Source organism: Atractosteus spatula, assembly GCF_055471065.1.
Source record: "Atractosteus spatula isolate fAtrSpa1 chromosome 10 unlocalized genomic scaffold, fAtrSpa1.hap1 SUPER_10_unloc_5, whole genome shotgun sequence".
NCBI classification, from domain to species: domain Eukaryota; kingdom Metazoa; phylum Chordata; class Actinopteri; order Semionotiformes; family Lepisosteidae; genus Atractosteus; species Atractosteus spatula.
In genome coordinates, this window is record NW_028296625.1 from 1,202,386 (window position 1) to 1,210,508 (window position 8,123).

At 41.3% G+C, this 8,123-nt stretch overlaps 2 non-coding genes across 2 annotated transcripts; one reads left to right on the forward strand and one right to left on the reverse strand.

The window, feature by feature from the left end:
- Window positions 1-364: 364 nt before the first annotated feature.
- Window positions 365-458, reverse strand: trnai-uau (transfer RNA isoleucine (anticodon UAU)). The gene is made up of 2 exons: window positions 421-458; window positions 365-400 (listed from the first exon to the last, which is right to left on the reverse strand). It is a non-coding gene; the product is annotated as a tRNA-Ile (tRNA).
- A 5,863-nt stretch (window positions 459-6,321) lies between these two features.
- On the forward strand, window positions 6,322-6,394 carry trnak-uuu (transfer RNA lysine (anticodon UUU)). The gene has a single exon. It is a non-coding gene; the product is annotated as a tRNA-Lys (tRNA).
- The last annotated feature ends 1,729 nt before the right edge of the window (window positions 6,395-8,123 follow it).

An 8,123-nucleotide genomic window follows, 5' to 3' on the forward strand; every position in this document is an offset into this window, starting at 1 on the left:
AAAAGAACATTAAAAACAAATCTGGGGAACAACAAAAACACAGAATCTAATGCGAGAGCTTTTTCAAGTCTTCAGTGCTCCTCTCGTCTCAGTAGACCTCTCTCATATATTTGTGTACAGGTCAGTTGGAGGTACACAACTGTGTAATTTTAGTAGGGAGCTGCGTCAGCATGCATGGGCTTCAAAGGAAAAGTCAAGGTTTATTCCATGCTGAAAAGAGAAGGAAACACAATGTTTCAGCTGTGGAGCCTTCTTTGATTGTGACTCAAAATAAACCTTTATTTGTTCATTTGATGTTAGTTTATCTCCATCAAATACCTAAGAGTATCTAAACTCGACAGTTGCTTTCAGTAGCTAAAGACACTGCTCCAGGTGAGGCTTGAACTCACAACCTCGACATAACTCCACTATGCACTGCTGTATAAGTACCGCGCGCTGACCGATTGCGCCACTGGAGCTGTGCAAGATGTGATCCTTATACAGACTGACGCTGCAGAAACACAGGGTGAAAACAGTTTCGGTTGTGGATCCATCTCCACATGGGGAACACTAAAATAGCAAGGAAAATACAAGAAAAGAAACTGAAAGAATTGTGCTAACAGCAAAGGGGGACGGAGGGAGGTGGTCGAACAAGTAAATCAGCCTGGCAGATTATTTGTAGCGACATTTTTTGAGTCAATCAGCACACTGATTTCTCTTCATGTGCCTTAAACTGTGCAGTTTGTATTTTCGTTGTAGCTAGGTTTCTTCAGAAGTCCAGTAAATTGACAATAATGGAGAACTTGCTGACGCACCCCGTCGTGAAGACCCTCTGTAAGGTGATTACACGTTTCATTTTCAAGTCGCCTCCTTTACAGCAATTGCAGCTCCGACACTGAGAGAAAGCATGAGAAATGGCAGTACAGGCTCGATGGCTTCACATCTCCTATCAATCACATAAAATTGCAGTAAAGCGCTCTAAATATGACTCTGAAGTACTGGGAAAGATGATTATTTTGAGCGTGCCTCCCAGGGTCTGCTACAAGGCTGAAGTTGGCATCTTATTCGCGTTTTTCGTTCCGCCTTAAATGCTGCTGCTGTGATGTTATGTCGCCTTTCGCCTGTAGATGGCTCTCGTCGATCAGTACTAATCCGGCTGGAATACTGTAGACATCTTCAGTGAAAGGGAATATCCAAATAAATAGCGGCTGTCCAAATTATATTTTTGTATGGAATATATTTCAGAAAATCGCAAACCAATTTTAGAAACTCATCACAACACGGACTTACACTGGGAAAGGGTGATTGCACTTTCTGCTTATTGCTACGGCCTTCCCCCCGATTATGAAAATGTCTCACAGTTCTGACACCGACGTGTGAAAGACAATGTAACAGACTATCAAAATCCTGAAGTACAAAAAATTTTAATGCACCAGTTTTTTAAATATGACCCTCTGATCTTGGCATGTCAGAATACATTGGGAAAAAGTATGGCATGAATTGCAATGGCACACATTGTTGAGAATATCACTGACCTTGCCGATATTTGCAGGGGATACGAATGTTTTGCACATGTTAAACTACAACACGTAAAAATTGAGCTCCTTAGTCAATATCACCGGGAATGTCCAATAATGACAAACATCAGTAGCTACAAAGAAACTTAGACTCGCACATGGAGTTTTATCTTTGAATGGAGGGTGGGAGAATTAATTTATACTCTCGTTGCTCATTAGCTAAATTATTTTAAAAATCTGACACAGATTTGTTCAAGAAACTTGTAATCGCCTTAAAGAAAGTCTTCTTGAAGATAGCACCAGCTAGCTCTCCACTGTCAATTGACAGGACTTTAGAAGAAACTGTTCTCATACAACCATCATACAAATTACACATCTTAAGGAACATGAAGAGAAATCCGTGTACTAAATAACATAAAACTGTCGCTGCAAATTATCACCAAGCTGTTTTATGTGTCTGACCACCTCTTTCCTACTTTGCAGCGAGCACAATTCTTTCTGTTTCTTCATCGCTATTTTACTGTCTCTTTCCCCCACGTGGAGATGGATCCACAGCAGAAACTTTTGGTCCGTTCCTGTTACTCTGTCCGATTGAAAGAGCTGTATTAAAGGCACTCCCATCTCTGCAGGAAAGTTATTGCTGCTCTCAACACAATATACTGCAGCCAAATGTGATAGCGATACTGTCACTGCCTGTGGGCCACGTGTTCCTGCTGTCAGCCTATTATGTCATGTTCATCCACACCCAGAAACATTACTGCTGTAGCACAAGAGTTATATAGGCGCAGTCAATAGAGCATGAATCTCTTAATCTCAGAACTGTGGGTTCAGCCCCCACATTGGGTCCCTCTGTGTCAATTTGATCCCCCCAATCCTCCTAGCATGACCTGATGGCGTAAGAGTGATACCCAGTGCCTTATATGACCTTTGCGTAATTCAGCTTTCTTTCCACTTGATTCAGATTTTGATCTGAAATCATCGGCCAAACAAGAGTTTGTCTAAATCGAGGGAGATCTGCTCACAAGCAAGTATTAAACACTTCAGCATTTACTGTTCGAATACCACACTTTGTCAAAACACTGCCGCTTCTTAAGCTAATAAGTAATGTTTTTTGAGCACGCATTGTATTGTTAATGCTTATATTAAAAAAGCATAAATTCACATAATGGAATTTGGACTGAACAAAGTAGTCCAGCCCCTTTACAACATTACATACCCACTGATTAAAGCTTAAAACTACAGCAGCAGGAGTAACAATAATGGCAACAACATGTTTGGAGTTCGGCATTTCATTTATTCTGCGGAAACATCGTATCGGAATGAACTGCCCGGATAAAAGAGTAATTGCGGCTTCAGATCGTTTTTACAGAGCATTGCGTTGTTCTGTTCATACTGACTACACGCTTTAAATCTGTCATTTACTGCAAGCGTTTCTTTTCCAGGTTTTTCTGAAATTCCTTGCATTTGAGCCAGCACTAAAATATTTCATTCGCGTCGCTGAATACATCGTGGAAACGGTATGCGACAGTTATGTTCTCTTACTATTGAGACTCCTACATTGCGAGTTTTTTGAAGACTTTGAAACTAAAGGGAAGTAGTGACAAATGAAACAGGCACAGGTGGGGTTTGAACACAAAACCCTCGGTTTACGAGACCGACGCCTTACCACTTGGCCACCACGCCTTCGCGCAAACAGAGGAATAATGTTGTTCAAATTATTTTTTTCTGAATCTGGTTTACATCGCCTGGAGGCAGCAACAACAATAAAAGGGATTCTTAACAAGGAGCAGTGTGACTCCAACAGATGCTCCTGGAGAGACTGGAGGTTTAAGCCAGCTCCTTAGAGCGCTCGGCCGCGTTACTCACGACAGCAGTTCTTCAGCTCTTGTGGTCTGACCTAGTGGTGTTATGATGTGTGGAAACGACCGCAACTTCATTTTCTGAGATGCTTTCTCTCACTTGGTGAAAATCTCGACCTCTTTGGCATCTCTGGCTATAGTTCTTCTGTGGAGCAGGCTTTCACGCCTCTGCTTATAGTGCCCTTGAAGTCATTTTATTTTTACAGGAAGACGCATTCCCTAACGATCTCTCCTGTTTTAGAAATGCTTTATAAGGCGTGTTTGATTCAACGGAAAAACAGTATTCTAATTGTACAATGCAGATCTATGCGGCATTCGTACTGGATTTGACTGGGATTCTGAAATACTTCTTGCAAAGGTATTCAGACTTTCTTGAACCTATCATAAAAACACAGACCTGAAACTCCCTAGCTTCCAGTCTCTGATGTTGCTGTCCTTAAACTCGGACGTGATGTTCTGCAGACGTGCAGTGTCCCTTTACTCTCGTTGTTTTCAAAACGACCTCCGTTGTCGGGCGCAGTTGAAGTGGAACTGGCCTGACTGCACTGGAAAGTACGGAATGACAAAATGTTTCTACGGCTCAAAATGTCCCTTTAGACCCTTGTCATGTCTGTGTGAGGAACGGGCAGGTAGAGAGGTTTAACAGATGCTCATGATGTTTCACACGGGGTGTTACCTGTCGTAGTGTTTCAAAAGATGTGTTAGCAGATCACAGATTATCTTGAAAAGATTTGGGTTTGCACTGGCTGGGATTCAAACCCGACTCAATTATTTGGAAGGCGCCTGTACCACCAACGCACTTCAGAGAAGCACCTGCAAATTATCACAATCCTCTCTTTCACCTACAAAGTTATGGAGACACAGACGTCCAATGAAAACTAATTTTATTCACTCAAGGCTCCACTCTTTTGTTGTGATGTCATTTTAATTAATATTAGCTTTGATAAGGTGTCGTTTTTGCCTCTTAAAGTTAAAGTCTGCTCCTTTCTTCCTGGTACAGAAATAACATGTTCCATCTTTGTTTAAAAACACCACTAAAAGTAAATTATTCAGCTCTACCGCCTGTGTGCATCGACAAGACATCTCAAACGGACTTATCACATAACAACACGATCCTTCCTGTTACCATTCCTGTGGTTGGGGCGTTGTTTCACCCTTTTACGTTCTTCTACAATATTTGCAGACAGGGCTTTATCACTCGAGTTGTACAGAACAAGTGTGCATCGGTCCATGAAAATCATCAGTACTGCTGTTTTTCTATGCATAGTTTAATTAAGAGCACTTAAAAGATGCAAAAAGCTTTCAATTAAAACAGAATTGAAAGACAGTCGAGTAAGGAGGTAGAAAAAAAGCTCTCTCCCGTCTGGGAATCAACCATCGTCGCACGTGTGACTGGATACAAAAATAACAGATTAATTTTTGCCCAGTCTCTTGAAGCTTCGATGCGATTATTTTTCCTTCCTTATTTCTTCATTCCCATGAATTTACTCTTCAGTAGAGGAAACGCGAAAGTGGGAAACTGCAGGCATTCTCTGCACATCTCTAAGTCTGTTCCATAAGTATTCGCATCGGGGATGTAGCTCAGTGGTAGAGCGCATCGCATGTATGAGGTCCCAGGTTCAATCCTTGCCACCTCCAGGTGCTTTATATTACAGTACTCACATGGCAATTTTCTGTTGAGTGAGAACTCTTTGCTCGTGTTCAGAGAGAGCCAGGTTTACACAATTAAATGCAGGCACACTCGACGTGCTAGAGAGTTGCGCTGCTGTTTTAAATGTACCTCATTTAGTACTGTTAAATCCTAAATTATTTGAACTAATAATTTAGTTCAAATTCAAGAAATCCAGAGATTGCTTCACACTTGTCGTGGCTGTTGCAGAAAACACCTGTTGAATCTCACCCGGGATTTCCTGAGAGATCATTCAGCGAGCGAATCCTCCTTCTGAACTCCGCACTAAACTGAAAGCTTCACGAACTCCTCACTGCGTGTCCTGTACTGTTACAACTGCTCTCGTGTATATGTGAAGCACAGCCATAAACACACTTTGAACTTTTTTCCGTTTGTTAAGGAAAATGCAAAAGAGCATGACAAGTATGGATCGTATAAAATATCCATGGCACAACTCGAGAAAGTACTGAAGGACTACACATCGACTTTTGATGATTACAAGAGATTCAAGAAACACAACCGTCCGCACCTGGGTTTGGATCCTGAACGCTAGAGTTAAAAGAACATAAGCGACGGATATGACCTATAAACTCTCTTAATTGTCTTATAGTTTATGAAATAAAACAATTTCTTAATAATTTCTAACTGTTGATAGACGATTTATTGAATTTTAACAAAATCACAATTGCAAACTTTTTCGGTTAAACTGTTATTCACATACTCTAACGTAGATAAACGTTAGTGTCTTCCGGTGTGTGAGCCAATTTCTCCAAAAAATATTTGTTAGTCTGTCGAGAGGCTGTGCAAGGTGTTAAGAAATAGAATTTCTAAAAGACAGGCTCCCTAAGCTTAACATCAAGGCAGAAAAAATGCTGTTTTCTCTACAGAAATGCTCTTTAGATTTCAGCACTGTTGCAACTCCCTTTATAAAGGGTGTGCACACGTATACAACCAAGGCATTGAAAGTTTTTTTTAATTATTGTTCCAAAAAATGTTCCATTTGTTTTCTTTTTAATGTTGTTGATTAAAAGATTTTATTAAATGTGAAAAAAATCTGAATGTGAAAATAGGTCAAAATGCTATTGAAAAAAATCAGTAATGTGAGGAAAGATGGATTGTGGGAGCCCCTTATCTACCCATGTCATGCTGTATTTCTCACTCATTCTACTGGGAGTGGTGCCGTCGCTTCTGGATAAAGTCTGTCAGTGGTCATTCCAGACGGGTCAGGTATGACTGCGCTTCGGCACAAGAGACACGTGACTTGCGAGGATCTCGACAGTGTCGACTTTCTTTCAGAGCCCGGATAGCTCAGTCGGTGGAGCATCAGACTTTTAATCTGAGGGCCCAGGGTTCAAGTCCCTGTTCGGGCGGTTGTGCTGTTCTTAAGTCTATTGTGAATGTCATTCTAAATAGTCTTTTATCTTTCACTCTTCTAGCTGTACTGTGGTTATTTTAAATGTCCATTACTTGTATTTACAGTAGTGTATTTAGTGTTTCATTTCACAAACCGAAAATGTTCAAGTAGATCTTGTCACTCTACTCCACGTAATCATCTAAATTAAATCACAGTAGAGTACAGAACACGCAGTGAGGAGCTCACACAGTGAGTGCTCTTGAATACGACGAGAGGAAAGGCACACTGCACATCTGCAGAACATCACGTCCGAGTTTACAGCGACAGCAGAGGTTAGAAGCGAAGTAGTTTTTTATTACTCGCTCGCTGAACGATCTCTCAAGAAACCTCGGTTGAGATTTAACGGGTGTCTAACAATCACGTTCAAAAAGGTGACGATAAGTTTTTTTTAACTAGGTAGCCTTAATGGCAACACAGTGTGAGTAATCTTAAAGCAGCTGCAGATGGAGTAGCCGTAATGGCAACACAGTGCTTTGAGTTCGGCTTTTCTTATTTCTTCTGCAGAACCAGTGGTATTGGAATATACTGATCCGTATAAGAAGCGCTTTCGGTTTCTGATTATTTTTATTGAGCGCTGCTCTAAACTTTACATTTGCTCGGGCTAGTTTTCCCCATGAAAAAAAGACATATCCCTAATTACATGATTTCACTTTTCTTATCAACGAGTAGAAATAAAATATATACTTCATTATACTGTAAGTACCACAGGCAAGATGGCTGGTGGTCTAAGGCGTTGCGTTCAGGTCGCAGTTACCCCTGGAGACGTTTGTTAAAATCTCACTTCTAATAAAGAGGTGTTTCTCGTTAGAGTAGAAACGATAGAAGCCTTAAGCGGGAAAAAATATCACAACATCTCGGATTTCACGTGTTCAATGTTAACTGTCTCAGTGGTTGCCTCGGTGATTGATGGCTCTTCTCCCTCGCAGGGTGACGGCAAACTTCTTCAGAGAGGGAGTCTCCCACGCACGGCTTTTCTTTATCAAGAGCTGAGACAACAGAAACAGACTTCAAACTGACATGAATTACTTCTTGAGCGTTTATGATCGTCTTTAAAAAGCTGAGAGCAGGTGAAAACGTCTTTGGAAAAGAGGAAATGTCTGCTGACAGTAAACTGAGCTCACACTCAGATGCGGCCAAGCGCTCCTCGTTAGTACAGTGCTGAGAAACCTCGCTTGTCGCGCGAGAGACCGGGGTACGTTTCTTTGACAGGGCGCTGGTTTAATTTTTTAACAGCCTGACTTCATTTAGAAAGTGTGTACTGTGTACTAAGTTTCGGACTAGTTAGTGCAGTAGAATATGGAGATCATCTCCAGCTCTGAGCTCAACTGCAACAAGCAGTCGTGCTGAACAAAGTCAGAGAACCAGCTTAACGTGTGCTCAGTGTGGTGCTCAGGACACAGGGGTATTGTTGTGGTTATAATTAGCACAAACTGATCAGTAAATTAAAATGCAGAACACGTTAATATAGGATTATTACTGTGTCTCTGTCCCGTTTGTATATAACCCAATGTCCCTCACAGTTTAAAAGATACCAGTATGGACACCTAACTCTTAATTCGGTGCTCATTGCAAATAGTACCAAAACAAGCACGTCCGACAGCTGCGGGGTTGAAGGTGAACATGCATCGTATTGTAATGGCTTCTCTTTCCACTGATCAATGAGACAGATTCATGAGGAGATCCTA